General features: G+C 43.8%; 1 protein-coding gene across 2 annotated transcripts in view; it reads right to left on the reverse strand.

Moving 5' to 3' along the window:
- Positions 1–17,683, reverse strand: part of LOC138801059 (gamma-crystallin M2-like) — a 105,707-nt gene that overhangs the window by 48,945 nt on the left and 39,079 nt on the right. The gene's annotated exons all lie outside the window — the stretch shown is intronic.

A 17,683-nucleotide genomic window follows, 5' to 3' on the forward strand; every position in this document is an offset into this window, starting at 1 on the left:
CAAACTCTGCTTGAAATTCTGAGCTTAATTCCATAGTAAGAACATACTCTATATCCTATATCCTATCCTGTGGCGTAGCTGCCATAGAGGCAGGGTAGGCAGCTGCTATGGGGCCTGTGCAGGAGGAGGGACCGGGGGAGAAGGTGTCTGCTTAACACATGACGCTATTACCTTCTCTGCACACTGCAGTGTGTAAGTGACCCAATGTTTACTTACATGCTGCAACAAATAAAAGGGTTAACAAGCAGAAGACAAAGAGATCTCTGCTATACTGCTCTAAAAACCCTGACCTCTGTTCTCTGCCTACCGCAATCAAGTAGGAAAATATGCAGAGCTCCTGTAGAGGTCAGGTGTTATCAGTGCATGAGCAGTAAAGCAGAGATCCCCTTGTCTTCTGAACATTGGGTCACTTACAAAGTGCAGTACATAAGGGGTTAAGCAGAAGGTAGTCTGCTCCTGCACCTTTGTATTTAACCATAAGGGCTCCTAATGGGCCCTTCAGTTAAAAACAGTGCACTGACAGAGCAAGCAGCCACTGGCTCTCTGCTCTGCCAGTCACTCTTGTGGCTGCAGGTAGGACTCTGCCTCTGGTCACAAGAGATTTTATTTTTGGCCACTTGACTGCCCTGCTGGTGAGCAGTGATAGACGGACGGTCACAAGTTAGATGGAACAGCGTGACTCCACTGGTGTAGTGGTTGACTGAGGTATAGCCCTGCCCGGTGGTAATTTGTCATGACTTAAGTGCTGGTTGGGCACACAAGTATGCTGGCACACGTGCTTTTACTTTGAGTGGGCTGGCTATACCTTTTTCCCCTGTGCACAGTAACCTGCCGGGCTGTTTGGGGGTCCCTTGGGCAATTATCATGATGGTCCGGAGTGGAGTAGTGAACCACCCGGACTATTGGCACTGCCACCCATAGAAGGGGGAAATAACTCAAGGAAGTTGTGATTACTGTGTAGGTGCTTGGTAAAGAACCACAGAGTCCCGTTAAAATAAATATACTCTTCTTTAGTGTAGAGATACTTGATACAGGAAAATACAGTATACTTTCGTCTTCATAAGTTACTTTCAGACTTGAAAACAGGAACAAATCTATACTGAGAGTGAAGAGGGTGATACAGGATAAAGGATCAGAAGAGTAGAGAGGAGAATGTCGTGAGAGTACCAACCCAAGTAGTACTGTGCTCTACCGGGACTTTAGAGGTAGAATAAGTAGAATACTTGAAAGTAGAGAGAATACTTGTGCCCGTGTTTTGACTCCTTGGTTTTTCTACCACCTATTGCCCACCAGTGTCGAGTAACCAGTCCTAGAGGGTGACACAAGCCCCAGACCTCGTTACCTGGGATGAACAGAGTGGTCAGACTTCTCAGATCACACCTGCGCTGTGAGATAGAGTGCATAGGCTTCAAGCAACTTTGCTCTATCCGGATCATTTCTTTTACTCCTTATGGATACTGTCCTGCACTGTGTGACGATGTCCACGGCATAGGTTGAGATTATCCCTGACTTGTTCTCTCTAGTAGTGACTTAACACTTCAGTGTGTAATAAGGTTGCTTGAGGGAAAACTGTGCCTAGGTCTCGCATATACATGTGCTGTGCTCAATGTCTAGACCACAACAACTCTTGCACTGGGGACCTGGCAGGAGCCAGGGCCCAACTTGACTGCTGTCGAGAGAATCCTAGTTTGCGTCCTTCCTCTACAGAATCCAAAGCAAGAAGACTTCACACTTCCTCTACCCATGTGGCTTCCTTCCTACAGCATATGTAAACTGTGCTGTGAGTGGGTGAGGAGTGCGTGTGTAAGAGAAAAGAGAGAGATGATAGGTATGAAGAAGAAAGAACTCTCATTGGTGTACAGATCTATGTGGTACATAAGAAAAACAATAACCCTTTAGCTCCTACAGCTTTGTAATATCTAGACATAAATACCTGTAACAACGACATCTAGTGGTAAAACTTTGGTACTGCTACATTCCCACTTACACTCATAAGTACAGACTTTTGCGAAGGGTGTAACTAATAGCAACACCCATGGTGGGACACCATCTCCAACGACACTCCAGTATACTGAAAAAAAAGGTGCGTTTATTCCATCAAACAAACGAGTGTAGCAAAGCAGTCAATCAGAGGCCCATACATTGTTTCTGTGGCCTCATGCCACCATTTTCAAGCATACCATTAGTGAACAATCCACTCCAATAAATACAGTTGAACCATTAGTATTCACATTCTGATAGGTGCACACATGTATCAATCAGTTGTTCCTTAAACATAACAGTATAGTGTTATATATACACATCCAGGGGGAGATTTATCAAAGGGTTTAAAATTTAGACTGGTGTAAACTGCCCACAGCAACCAATCACAGCTCTCTTTCCTTTCACAAGAATTGAAAGCTGAGCTGTGATTGGTTGCTGTGGGCAGTTTGCATCAGTCTAAATTTTGCACCCTTTGATAAATCTCCTCCTCAATGTGGTGTTAGCAGTGACAAGTGTCCATAAAAAGGCTGTTAATGACAGTGACAAGTGTCCATAAAGTCCAATTGAATTTCATGAAATTTAAATAACATAGATTTAATCCAGAGCCACACAGAAACACCTAGATTACACAGGCCGCGCGAGCAAGGGAATTCCAAATGAAAACATCTCCTGTACTTAACGTCATAGGTGCAACACCCTCTGCATTGGCATCAGAGGATAATCACAAAGCAAGGCATTATAGGAAGAGATTACTCTCCCCACTATGTGGCATGAGCAGGTATACTTGTGGGAATCTTGGCTTTAGACTGAAATTGCAGTCCCAATGTAGTATAAGGGTAGCTTTACACGTACTGTATCGCAGTGAAATTTAACTAAATGAATGAACACAGCATCAAATCTGCACTGTCAAATCCGCTGCGGATGTGCAGCAGATTTGATGGTGCAGATTTGATGCTATGTTCATTCAGTCAAATCTGCTGCGGATCTGTTGCATTGAAAAGTCCATTAAATTTAATAGTAAAAACAGAGAAAGAATGGTGAAAAAATAAAAACTGTCTGTGAACAACTAACAAATAACATCCACTGTTTTCCAAAACAGCACAGTCCTAAAATATCCGGGGCACGGGCCTTCTGAGTGCCGTCATAAGTGGTTAGCAAAGGAGCCCAGTGCAGAGGCTAGTAACCCCAATGACCACTGTATTAGCCCAGTTCTATTGCCACCACTCATAATAACTGCAGCTAAGCAGACACAGGCAGTTACCCGCCCTGGGCTCCTGTCAGGGTCACTGTCATCGGTAGTAGTGCACACCACTGTCCAGGAAACTCTTTCACAGCTACCTCTTTACACACAGCCTCCGGGAGGTCTGCCCTAGCTCCTATCCTCTAGGTCAGTGTTTTCCCAGCTTTTCTACCTCGGGGAACTCCTACCAGATAACATTCTACAAAATGCATCCTCATATAGTAATAATGCCCCCAGCTGTGCACCCCCATAGTAATAATGTCCCCTGCTGTACCCTCCATAAAGTAATAATGCCTCCTGTTCTCCCCTCCATGTAGTAATAATACCTCCTGCTGTCCCCTCCATATAGTAATAATGCCTCCTGCTGCCCCCTCCATATAGTAATAATGCACCTAGTGTGCCCTCCATAAAGGAATAATGACCCCTGATATGCCCCCATATAGTAATAATGTTTCCTGCTGTGCCTCTCAATATAGTAATAATGTCCCCTGCTGTGTCCTCCATATAGTAATAATGCCTCCTGCTGTCCCCTCCATATGGTAATAATATCCCTTGCTGTACCCCATGTAGTAATAATGCCTCCTGCTGTGCCCCCATATATTAATGATGCCTTCTGATGTCCCCTCCATATAGTAATGCCCCCTTCTGTGCCCCCATATATTATTAATGCCCCCTGATGTGCCTCCTATATAGTAATAATGCACCTGCTGTACCCACCATAGTAAAAGTTCCCCTCCTGTCTGCAATTAACCTGACCACCATCCCCACACACACTACCCTACCTGACACCCCCCAACACACATACACACACTATCCAATCTCACTCTTACCACACACACATACTACCCCACCTGACCCCCATCCCCCCACACACACACTACCCACCTGATCCCCCCCTCAAATACACACTACCCCATTTGACACCCCCCCACACACACACACACTATCCCACCTGACCACACACACACACTATCCCACCTGACACCCCCCCATACACACATACACACTATCCCACCTGATCCCCCCACACACACACTATCCCAACTGACCCCCCACACACACACATACACACTATCCCACACACTATCTTATCCATCAAGGAATCAGCATGACAAGTGTGTCCATTCGCCTCCCCCGGCGCCCTGCCGCCTCCTTACCTACCACCACCTCCACCTGTGAGATGGGCGCCGCAACGGTAGTAGCAGCAACCTCACGTACTGCCCGCCCAAAGTAGCGGCTAGATGTGCTCCTCCAATTCAATCAGCGCAGAGCGGGAGCGTAGGGCCACTGCGGGCAGCCGTGGTGCATGCATCCAATCAACGCGTGTGCCACGGCCGGCCGCAGCGGCCCCACGCTCCCGCTCTGCACTGATTGGATTGTAGCAGCACGTCTGGGCAATACGTTGGGCGGGCAGTAGGTTAGGTGGAGGGGAGGCCACGGCGACCTGAGAGCCAGATGTGGCCATCAAAAGAGCTACATCTGGCTCGCAAGATGCCGGGGCAAAAAAGATTCAGGGCTGCAGGCATTTTATCATGGTCATGAGCCCCAAATAAAACTACCTAGCAACAGCACTGGTCATGATCATTATTTTGCCTTCCACGCAGATAACATCCAAAATGTTATACACTGTGTGCATTGGACGTCTGTCATTCCATTGACTTCAATACATTGCGTTAAATGGGCTTCCTTTTAAATAAAAAAGCAGTCGCTTTTTTGTGTGTGTGAACATAGCCTTAAATAAAAAAGCAGTCTCTTTTTTGTGTGTGTGTGAACATAGCCTTAATAAGTAATTAGTAATATTTTTTGTTACACTAACATTGTTCACATATTACTGGGAGCTCATCAAGACTTCTAGGCTATGTTCACACTGCGTATGAATCTGTCCGTAGTGGAACCGCAAATATACGCACGTAATTTTGAGGTTGATGCGTTCGCTTGACAGTATACGATATACGCCCGCACAGTGCACATTACGTATGAGCTTACGGCCGGATCGTATACGGCGCCGTGAAAAATTAACAAGACCATTGTTTAAGGACGGAAAAATTGAAACTCACAGCCGTGGATTTCCATGCGGTCCCGTATGAAGTACTTATTTCAGCCAAATTGAACTTGATTTTTCGATCCAAAAGGTTCTGTGTGGTTTACGGGGCTGGGCGAAGATTTCCAAGTAAATGACCTGCCTCAGATCGCTTTGTAACAAGCTAGGGAAGCATAACTGTACTGCGGGCGTATGTTCGCGGTTCGTACGCATCCGGCCGCATGTCTATTTTCCCCACGCCCGTAGTTTCAGCCGCACATGTACGGCGGCGTATGATCTGCGGACGGATTTATACACAGTGTGAACATAGCCCTAAGATGTATTCAGAAGATATTCACTAAGGAAGGTGTTTTGCTATTTTATGCTCAATGATTAAACTATGTTCACTTAGAGCTCCTGTCCTAAAAATCTACTCAAGCTCCTTGAGTCTTGTTTTAAGACCCCATTTGGTTTCCTCAACATAGACGAGGCCACATGGGCACCACAGAATATATGCTATTCAGCCAGATAAGCATGTCAACTATTGTTTTATCTGAAATTTTTGCGTGGGATTACTAGGATTGCTACGAGTGTATAAATTTCAGATAAGCAATTCTTGACATATTTCTCCTCTTTACAAATTCATTCTTGGCTGTCAGATAAATCTCTCTGTGTAAATGTACCATTACCTATATCTAAGCATTTCTCTGAGGCAGGACATTCTGAGTGTAAGTTCATGGTGGTGGATCGTCTGAGGCCACCTAAAAGAGGGGGTTACCGGCAATTGGTATTAAGAAAAAAGGAGCTTGAGTGGATTCTTAGGACAGAAGCTCTTAGCGAACATTGTTTAAACATTGAGTATAAAAGAGCAAAACATCTTTCTTAGTGAATATCTTCTGATACATCTGTTGATGACCTCCCAGTAAATTGTGAAAATTTTACTGTAACAAAAATGTTACTTGTACTGATTAACACTGTTGTTGGTTGTGTATACTTACCGTAAGTTTGTCTGTTTGATAACTTGTCAACAGAACACAAATGGTACACTACACATCAACGTTACAGATGTGAGCAAGGTGATAAGACTCTCATATCGATCATCCTTTGGCTGGAGAGTGGCTACACCTATTGGGGGGGGGGGTTCTGCAGGGGGGAAATAAGTAAGCCCCTAGAAAAGGAGTTTAGTTCCTGAGAGGGGTCCTAGTACTGTGGAGTCTCAGTCTAGTAAGTGAAGAGAGTACAAGACACAGTTCCTACTGCAATCAAGCCAGGACCCTCTAACAGGGACCCAGAGACTACTCACTTCTATTTCTAAGCAACCACTGGTATGGAGTGCTAAACACCCCCTCAGGAGGAAGGAAAGAGGAAGAACATCCTCTGAGGAATACTCTGCCCACGCCAGGGATACTAGCCACACAGTACAGGGCAGTGACCTAGATCAACTTAGGCACTGACCCCAGTGTAACAAAGCTGCAGTTAGACTGTATGTATTCCACTGCGTAATGCACGGATATCATGGAAAGGTTCAGGAAGTCTGCTCAACCCAGCGCAGGGACCTAGGGCCTCGTAATGCCCTCACAGGACGGGTATCTCAACACTGTAGAGCATTAGTAAAGAGAGAGAGAGGGGTAAGGTCCTCAAATTAGATATTTATTGGAGATACAATGAATATATGTGAAGTAAGTAAAACAGATATAGTGCAAATAAAATGTGAATAAAATGCAAATAAGAATGCAAACTCAGTATAGCATATATGGCTTTGTACGTCTTATTAGATATATACTGTAATGTCAGGTGGGGTAGAGGGTGAGTGCAGCCCTGGAACTAAACCCCCCTGCTGTCCCTACCTACTTGACGACCACCCTAAACAGTGGCCCCCAACTGGACGGCAGTCCCTTCCTAAGATATTGTGAGGGATAGGGAAAAGGACAGAACTAACAAAGTCAGACTAGCCAGGTCAAACCAGGAGAACACGCCAGGAACAAAATTACAAAACAGAGACAAAGTCAGATATCAAGCCGAGGTCATAGAGTCCAGGAGAAGCACGTCAAAAACCAAATCACAGAGACAAAGGGAATTCCAAGGTACAGGCAGAGGTCAGCAGGTAGATAAATGCTAGTGAGGCTTTGAAACCAATTCACAGGCAACTCCCATAAGCAGCTGAAGCCTTATATAGAGCTTCTCAGGGAGACCAGATCAAGGAGATCTGGAAGACTGGGACCGTATTTGACTGACCCGGGGCCTCAATCTCCTGACAGCATTCACACTCTGCACAGCATGTGGATGAATGGACCGGCGTTTCCCTATGCCCGCTACCCTTGCAGCCCGGGGAAGCAGCGCTGATATGTCAGGCGAGGGTGGCGCTGCCACGGGCGAAGGCAAGTTTATTACATATACTCTAACACACAGCGCTGGGTGTGAGGAAAAAGGAAAAACAAGACAAAAACACAATCAAAAATATGAAAATGCAAATGATAAAAATATAAAAATATTGATTATCAATCATCATCCAGTTTACACAACTGTTGATATTATCATGAACTCATGGGACAACGATGATACCATGTTTACAATCATAGTGTGTTACCTCTTTTTATCGATTTAACACACACACAGCGTACACATTTTTATATTTTTATCATTTACATTTTCATATTTTTGATTGTGTTTTTGTCTTGTTTTTCCTTTTTCCTCACACCCAGCGCTGTGTTTTAGAGTATATATCTAATAAGATGTACAAAGCCATATATGCTATACTGAGTTTGCATTCTTATTTGCATTTTATTCACATTTTATTTGCACTATATCTGTTTTACTTACTTCACATATATTCATTGTATCTCCAATAAATATCTAATTTAAGGACCTTACAACTCTCTCTCTTTACATTTAGCTTTTAGTCCTTATAAGGTATGGGACTCCCAAAGGTTAACCTCATTAGATACAAATCAGTGGAACTCACACCTCCTCTTCTATTCCTACTGTAGAGCATTAGGTATAATAAACATGAGGACAAGGATCTTCTCTTCTTCTCTACTCCATCCAGCTACGCTATCCCAGACAAGGCACAGTACTACATTGGGCAGGGCCCTCAAGATGCTCCACTACTCCTCTGTCTTACGTTCACAGACTACCACTTCTTCACTTTCCTGTCTGCACCTAGTGTTACTACTGAAGCAAAAACCTATTTTTGTGAATTGCACTGAAGTACTAAGTAAACAGACGTTATTCTGGTTAAGACATTTGCACCAACACACCAGTGTATACCTGGGTTATTCCAAACCTGTTGATGGGGGGTGGGTAACAATGCCACTCCAGGCTACCTTGACAAGTGCTCCCCAAGTGATCTTCACCCACTCAGCTGCCACAACATCCCCAGAGCTACCCCAGTAACCAACCAGGTGCTCATGCGCCACAGGAGGGTGTTCCTACATAATACATAACAACCGCCCAGCAGCAAGCTGAAAATTGGGTCACTTACACACTGCAGTACATAAGGGGTCAAGCAGAAGGTAGTCCTTCTCCTGCACCTATGTATTTAACCATAAAGGCTCCTAATGGGCCCTTATAGGTAAAAACAGTGGACTGACAAAGCAAGCAGCCCTTGGCTCTCTGCTCTGCCTGTCACTTTTGTGGCTGCAGCCAGGATTCTGCCTCTGGCCACACAGCATACACTATATATTATATAATATATATATATATATATATATATATATATATATATATATATATATATATATATATATATATATATATATATACACACACACTACTGTTCAAAAGTTTGGGGTCACATTGAAAAGCACTGTACTTTTCAATGAAGATAACTTTAAACTAGTCCCTAGTCCTAACTTTAAACAAATACACTCTATACATTGCTAATGTGGTAAATGACTATTCTAGCAGCAAATGTCTGTTTTTTGGTGCAATATCTACATAGGTGTATAGAGGCCCATTTCCAGCAACTATCACTCCAGTGTTCTAATGGTACAATGTGTTTGCTCATTGGCTCAGAAGGCTAATTGATGATTAGAAAACCCTTGTGCAATCATGTTCACACATTTGAAAACAGTCTAGCTCGTTACAGAAGCTACAAAACAGACCTTCCTTTGAGCAGATTGTTTTTCTAGAGCATCACATTTGAGGGGTCAATTAAATGCTCAAAATGGCCAGAAAAAGAGAACTTTCATCTGAAACTCAACAGTCTATTCTTGTTCTTAGAAATGAAGGCTATTCCATGCAAGAAATTGCTAAGAAATTGAAGATTTCCTACAACGGTGTGTACTACTCCCTTCAGAGGTCAGCACAAACAGGCTCTAACCAGAGTAGAAAAAGAAGTGGGAGGCTGGGTTGCACAACTAAGCAAGAAGATAAGCACATTGGAGTCTCTAGTTTGAGAAACAGACGCCTCACAGGTCCCCAACTGGCATCTTCATTAAATAGGACCCGCAAAACACCAGTGTCAACATCTACAGTGAAGAGGCGGCTGCGGGATTTTAGGCTTCAGGGTAGAGTGGCAAAGAAAAAGCCACATCTGGGACTGGCCAATAAAATAAAAAGATTAAGATGGGCAAAAGAACACAGACATTGGACAGAGGAAGACTGGAAAAAAGTGTCGTGGATGGATGAATCCAAGTTTAAGGTGTTTGAATCACAAAGAAGAACGTTTGTGAGATGCAGAAAAAATGAAAAGATGCTGGAAGAATGCCTGACGCCATCTGGGTGGAGGTAATGTGATGGTCTGGGGTTGCTTTGGTGCTGGTAAGGTGGGAGATTTGTACAGGGTAAAAGGGATTCTGAATAAGGAAGGCTATCACTCGATTTTGCAACGCCATGCCATACCCAGTGGACAGCGCTTGATTGGAGCCAATTTCATCCTACAACAGGACAATGACCCTAAACACACCTCCAAATTGTGCAAGAACTATTTACAACAGAAGCAGGCAGCTGGTATTCTATCGGTAATGGAGTGGCCAGCGCAGTCACCAGATCTGAACCCCATTGAGCTGTTGTGGGAGCAGCTTGACTGTATGGTACGCCAGAAGTGCCCATCCAACCAATCCAACTTGTGGGAGCTGCTTCTAGAAGCGTGGGGTGCAATTTCTCTAGTTTACCTCTACAGATTAATAGCTAGAATGCCAAAGGTGTGCAATGCTGGAATTGCTGCAAAAGGAGGATTCTTTGACCAAAGCAAAGTTTGATGTAAAAACAATGTTATTTCAAATACAAATCATTATTTCTAACCTTGTCAATGTCTTGACTCTACTTTCTATTCATTTCACAACGTATGGTGGTGAATAAGTGTGACTTTTCATGGAAAACATATATATATATATACACGCAGTGTTTTGTGTTGTTTTGCTATGGGGCCCCATGAATCCTAGCTACGCCTCTGCCCTTCAGGGTTCCCTCAGCTGTCACAGTCACCCAGCAGCATAATAGATATAGTCCCTGCACAGTGCCCCCAACTGATAGGGAATAACCGGCCACTGCATATTGCAACCGGGGATTCCCTCTCAGCTGGGGGCACTGGAACCATATGTATAATGCAGCTGAGGCATCCTGTAGTGCAGTGCTTCTCAAACTTTTTCTACTGGAGCCTCACGCAACAGACCAAGGCAATGCCTGGGCCTCACCATATGTGGTGAAAGTACATTTAAAAGCTGAAAATAATGCTGGGACTAGCTTACACCCATCTTCCAAGTTCTACATACTAATAAAGCAAGTACTAAATAAATTAATAATGTTGCTAAAATGGAGATTTTTGCAAACAGCAAAAGGACTGTGCAGATTACAGTTACTTTTGTGAAAACTGGCTCTTCAGCTGGGCCTCACCAACAACTAGGGGGCGCCTCACTGGTGAGGCCCGCCTTACAGTTTGAGAAGCACTGCTGTAGTGTATATGTTACCTGACAGTCCCCATACAGATCCTCCAGGGAAACAGGTGCAAGTTTAACAGACTCCCAGCTCATTAGGTGCTTAGTAGGAATGGTCCGAACAGAGTTCGGTTCGGGTGCGCACGAACCCGAACTCTCGGCAATGATTCCCGCTGTCTGCCCTCTCCGTGGAGAGGGTGGATACAGTGAGAGGACCGCCTGGAAAACTGGGATACAGCCATAGCCATAGGCTGTATCCCAGTTTTCCAGGCGGTCCTACCGCTGTATCCACCCGCTGCATGGAGCGGGCAGACAGCGGGAATCTGATGCCGAGCATTAGGGTTCATACAAACCCGAACCTCAGCAGTTTCGGACCATTCCTAGTGCTTAGTATAGATCTGGCTCCAGGTGGAGAGATATTTATAGACCACATACAGTAGGGGAAGGAAGTAGGCATGCTCGGCCAGAAAGCCTCTGGATGAACAGAGGATCCTTTAATAGAACAGAGTGCCATCCCTGCTATCAAATATATCTTTTCAAGGGGACATAATGGAAAGTACTTTGTAAATATGCTTAAATTCCTGTTCTCCAGTAAAGTATATTTAGAACTATTGATGGTAGAACCACTCCAAAGGGGTAAACGTAAAAAACATAAAATAAAACAAGTAGGGCACGGGGTGTTGGAAACATAATAATGAAGGTATACTTACCCATCCTGGTCCTCCCTGCTGTGCACTATTGTTCACGGTCACCCGCTGGTTTCCTGTGTCTCACCATCCTGGGACATCATGTTCTGGCTAGAAATGCTGCTCAGCCAATCAGAGGCGGGACACCTCTGCAGTCACGGACTGGCTGAGCAGGTTGTTCCTGTGGTATCATGTATGGAAGATACAGGAGACCAGGGGAGCAACTTAAAATGTTAAGACTTAAGTTAAGTTACAGTATGTTCTGTTATGTCAAGTTGTGTTAAGTTAAGACTTTCGTCTTAACTTAGTTTGATCAACAATTCACAAATTGATCCTTCGATTAATATGTAACTTGCAATGTGTGATATTGAACTTGGTATTGTTATCAGAAAGTCCAGCTAGTTCATTATTACTCAGTAAGTAAAACTTTTATGGGTGGCTAAATGACCAGCCATCAGCATATGTACTGCAAGTCACTATAATCTGACAATTATTACACTGCTTTTATGATTATTGTGAAAACGTTACCAACATTTAAACACAAGTTCATGAGACCAACTGGGGAGATTTCTCACACTGTTTCATACTAAGATTCTCATTGTTGGCCATAGTAACCTACAGTATAGCAGTATTCACATCCCACCAACTTCTGCAAGGAGTTTGTAAGTCATGTTTGCGTGGGATTTTCTCTGGATACTCCAGTCTCCTCCCATGGGGACTGGGAGTGATGACAAGTTATGTCCAGTGCTGTGGAATAATTTGGCGCTATATGAATAAAGTAATTATTATTAAATAATGGAATTATGATAAACAGACCGTGGGTCACCAGCCCTTTGACCAGAGCACAAGCCTGCAGAGACCTAGAAGAAGACTGCTAGCTTAGGCCTTTCCCTTGCAGAAAAAAAAAAAAAAACTTCTGCTACGGGTCAGACTGGAGAAGCCAGCTCAGTGCTTTGCCTGTATTATTTTGCACCTGACATTTCTTCAGTAAAGAAGCACCCTGTGTACTGCAAACCCTAACTCTCTGGATTTATTTTCTATAGGGGTTCACCACGCCTTACCATCTCTTCCAAAAAGCAGCAACACGTGGTGACACCTCGACAGTGTCTAGGGGTCTAGCATTGGGACCACCTCAACCCTTGGAGTTATCCACCAGGGTTTCATCTTCAAAAAGTCAGAGTTCATGTGACATGCTGTGCTATCCTGATACTCTGAACACATAGATAACAAGTTCAATAAAATTATGTTTATGAGTTAAGGAATTTGTCCTGATGGAGGTTATTACACACATATCTTCTAGTAAGTGAGCAGTATGTCTTCATTTAAGTCATTAGAGGGCTGTAAAAATCTTCCAGGTAAACAATTATTTTTGACGAAGTAACCTTCCGGATAAAAGGTAAGCCTGTGTTCACATATGCAGGACATACAGCAGCTGATAACTACTGAAGGACTGGAAATTTGAATAGAAGTAATTTACAAATGCGCAAAAATTCCTCACATGAGTTCATTTGCACTCCATCATCTGGGTACTAATAACCCACATGCATCATATATCCTAGGGGGAGTTACACTGGGAGAGTCACTGATGGACAAGGATCTGGGCGTACTTGTAGATAATAGACTACAGAACAGCACACAATGTCAGTCAGAGGCTTCTAAGGCAAGCAAAATGCTAAAATTATTAAAGTGACTCTGTACCCACAATCTGCCCCCTCCCCCCCCCCAAAAAAAAACAAACAAAAAAAAAACGCTTGTACCTTCAGATAGCTGCTTTTAATCCAAGATCTGTTCTGGGGTCCGTTCGGCAGGTGATGCAGTTATTGTCCTAAAAAACAACTTTTAAACTCGCAGCCCCGTGCCCAACAGCCGGGCCTAGATTGTGTATGCATTAGGCTGGCACAACCTCTCTTTCTCTTCTCCCCGCCCTCATCATCATTAGGAATGCCCAAGGCCGATTTTCTACTATTCATCACCTGTGTCAGCACAGCACATGGGCTGGACCGTTAAGGCACCTGTGTAGTTTTCACTGCAGAGGAATAGGAAAAATGGTGAAGAGGGCGGGGAGGAGGGACGGAGAGGTGGTGCAAAGTTACCCCTCCACGGCCGTTGGGCACAGGGGTGCAAGTTTTAAAGTTGTTTTTTAGGACAATGACTGCATCACCTGCCGAACGGACCCCAGGACAGATCTTGGATTAAAAGCCGCTATCTGAAGGTACAAGCGGTTTGGGGGGACAGATTGTTGGCACAGAGTCGCTTTAAGTTAATTTGTTTTCCCTGAGATCCATTGGCATCACAACATATGGGGTATTATCGCCCCTGCGAGCCCCTAGGACACAGGAAAATGTTAATGAACATAAACAAGATTTTTATTCCCCTCCTCCAGGAAGTATAAATGAGCCCCACCTCCCCAATACACCAGTCTAATTATAAAGAATACAATATAGGGCGGGAGTCTTGTGATGCCAATGGGCCTCAGGGTTAAAAAATGAACTTAATAATTTTAGCTTCCCTTACGTCCTTTTGGCATCACAACATATGGGGAATTAGCAAGTATGGTCCCCATTGGGTGGGTTATTAATTACAGCTGCATTGAGTACAGATTTTGCGGAGGCAGTTCTTCCAGAACAAATGGTTTCAAGCCTGTAGTGCTTCAAGAAGGTAGATAGTGATGACCAGGTAGCCTCCTGAAATATGTCCTTGAGGGGCACAGAGGAACGTTCGGCCCAACTAGAAGCTACTGCTCTGGTTGAATGTGCTCTACTAAATTCAGGTGGAGATAAATAGTCACTAGTATAACACAGATCAATGGTATCACAAATCAATCTGGATATGGAAGGCTTTGAGGCTTTTTACCTTTGTTTCTTCCTGCAAAAAGAACAAAGAAATTTTTTATGAAATTCACTTACTCTGTCCAAATACACTTTGGCAGACCTGGATAGGTCCAGCAGAGAGAGATCCAATTCTTCTTAAGAGGAAATGGCAGGAGAAAAAACAGGTAGTACCACAGGCTGATTAATGTTAGAAAAAGACGCCACCTTGGGAAGGAACCTAAAGGATAAATTTGTCCTGGGAAAACATGATGTAAGGAGAAGTGGATCCAAGTGCTTGCAGCTCCCCCACTCTTTTGGCAGAAGTGATCACCAAAAGGAAAGAAACTTTGAAAGTGAAAAATTTGTAGTCTATTTGCTCTAAGGGTTTGAATGGAGGAAGACATAAGCGTCTTAACACAAAGGACAAGTCCCAAGTGTCCACCTGTTTAACCAGATTAGGCGTCAATCTGGTTATAGCGTTAACAAAGTTTTTTACCTTCATAGTCTGTAAAAGGCTTAAATTTAGATGAGCTGAGAGGGCCGCGATCTACAATTTAATAGAACTGGGTTTCAGACCCTTCTCAAATCCTTCTTGCAGAAACTCTTGTAATTGAGCAGTAGAGGGTTTAAATGAATCAAAATTGCTCGCTAGACACCAGGTTTGAAACATTTTTCAGATACGAGAGTAAGACTTATTTGTAGCGCTGCTACGTGCATGTGAAAGAGTATGCAGAACTCTTTCAGAAAACCCAGTGTTTAATATGACCCCTGTCAAGCTGAGGCTGGCTAGATCCCTGCATAGATGATGTCCCTGGGATATCAGATCCAAATACAGAGGCAGTTTCCAAAATTCCCCCTTGCTCTTATTCATAAGCAGGGAAAACCATGATCACTTTGGCCAAAAGGGTGTTACTATAATTACTGACGCTTGATCTAGTCTGATCTTCGTCAGAACTCAGGTGATCATGGAGATGGCATAAAAGGAGAATATGTCAGCCCACCCTTGATAGCCACAATTAGCGCAGGTGTGTGTGGACCTCCTGGAACTGAAGCACGTTCTGTCTGTATTGCGGGCCGCAACCCGGAAAGTCCATGAAACGAAAAACTCCATCCACGGCTTCAATAAAATTATGGTAGCTTTATTGGGTCATCACAAAAAAGAAAACAAAAAAAAAGATAATAAAAGATAAAAACACGCCGACGCGTTGCAGGGTTAGAACCCCTTAATCATGGCCATGATTAAGGTATTGTAACCCTGCAACGCGTCGGCGTGTTTTTATCTTTTATTATTATATTTTTTTTGTTTTCTTTTTTGTGATGACCCAATAAAGCTACCATAATTTTATTGAAGCCGTGGATGGTATTTTTTGTTTCATGATCATGGAGATGGGTGGAAAGATTTATGCTAGTTGAAATGTCCACAGAATTGTCATTGCATCCACCACTGTCGGATTGTCCGCCGTGTAAAGGGAACAAAAGTTCCTCAGTTTGGCATTGTTTGCTGATGCCATGAGATCTATTTGAGGAAGTCCCCACCTGTGGGTTAGTTGAATGAACACTCTCCTGAAAGAGACCATTCCCCCGGGACTGTAAGGCCTCCAATCAGTTGATCTGCCAATGTATTGTGGTTGCCCCTGATATGAATTGCAGACAATCTGGTCACCTTGGGTTCTGCCCATCTGAAAATCTTCTCTAAAGGAGAAGGAGATCTGGTACCTCCCTGCTTGTTTAGGTAAGCTACACAAGCAATGTTGTCCATCCTTATCCTTACCGCTCTGTGTAAAATAACTGGAGCGAAATGAAGAAGAGCCAAATAAATTGCCCTGAGTTCCTTTACATTGGAGGGGAGGATAGACTCCTGGTGGTTCCACATCCCTGAAATTGTGTTGTCTAGAAGATGAGCCCCCCAACCTGTTCCTGAGGCATCTGTCGTGATGGTTACCCACAGCGGTTCTGAAATCAAAATTCCATGTTTCACTTGGCTCCACCAGATTAGGGACTGTGTTGTTTCTGTAGACAGGATATGCATGGCATCCAAGTCTTCGAGCCTACGATTCCAGGTTGATAGAACTTCTTTCTGGAGGTACCTCATGTGCCATAGTGCCCATGGAACTGCATCCGCTGCTGAAGCAAGGAGTCCCAGAAATCTCATCAGAGTTCTTATAGATACCTATCGAGGAGGAATAAGAAACTGCGTACCTGCTTGAATACGTGCCACTCTGGGATTTAAAAAAAACAATCTCATCTGGGCAGAATCTATGAGAAACCCCAAAAATACTTTAGTCCTGGATGGAACTAGTGGGGAGGTGGGGCTCATTTATACTTCCTGGAGAAGGGGAATAAAAATCTTGTTTATATTCATTAAAATGTTCCTTTGTCCAAGGGGCTTGCAGGGGTGATAGTACCCCATATGTTGTGATGCCAGTGGGAGGTAAGGAAAATTGTCATGCATTAAAACAGGCATGGACTCTCAGGAAAGGGATATAATATTACCGCTTTATAAAACTTTGGTGCATCTGGAGTCAGGGGCGTATTAACAGCTGCTGCTGCCCTGGGCACTAAACCTAAAGACGCCCCGTCTTCACGCACCAATTGGCATCATGATTTTCTGGTTTCTGAACATCATATTGATATCTGATCAGTCTTAGGCTGCGTTCGCACATTTACTGTACGTCATGACATGCAGCAGAAACCAGACCCTCATGCAGTAACCAATATTTGTATGGCCAATAATCTTGGTAACAGCACATGACTACTAAGCATCAAATGGGAGCGTGGTTTCGGCCATGTGCATTTCTCTACATGTAGAAACATTGTCTGAATCGTGTTTTTCATGTTTTTTTTTTCTGCTTAAAACATAAACAAATTTACACATTGAGTCAATGATTAGAGCCATCTGCATATTGTCTAAAGGAATTCTCACCACAGGATTGGTAGATTGGTAGGTAATAGCTCCAGGCATCACATTTACCACCGCCATACCAGACCTGACCAAAACCATCATACTGTGACTAAATAACACATCCATACCAGACCTTACCAATACCCCCATACCCCCATCCCCTCGA

The sequence above is a fragment of the Dendropsophus ebraccatus genome, chromosome 9 (assembly GCF_027789765.1).
Source record: "Dendropsophus ebraccatus isolate aDenEbr1 chromosome 9, aDenEbr1.pat, whole genome shotgun sequence".
Lineage (NCBI taxonomy): Eukaryota > Metazoa > Chordata > Amphibia > Anura > Hylidae > Dendropsophus > Dendropsophus ebraccatus.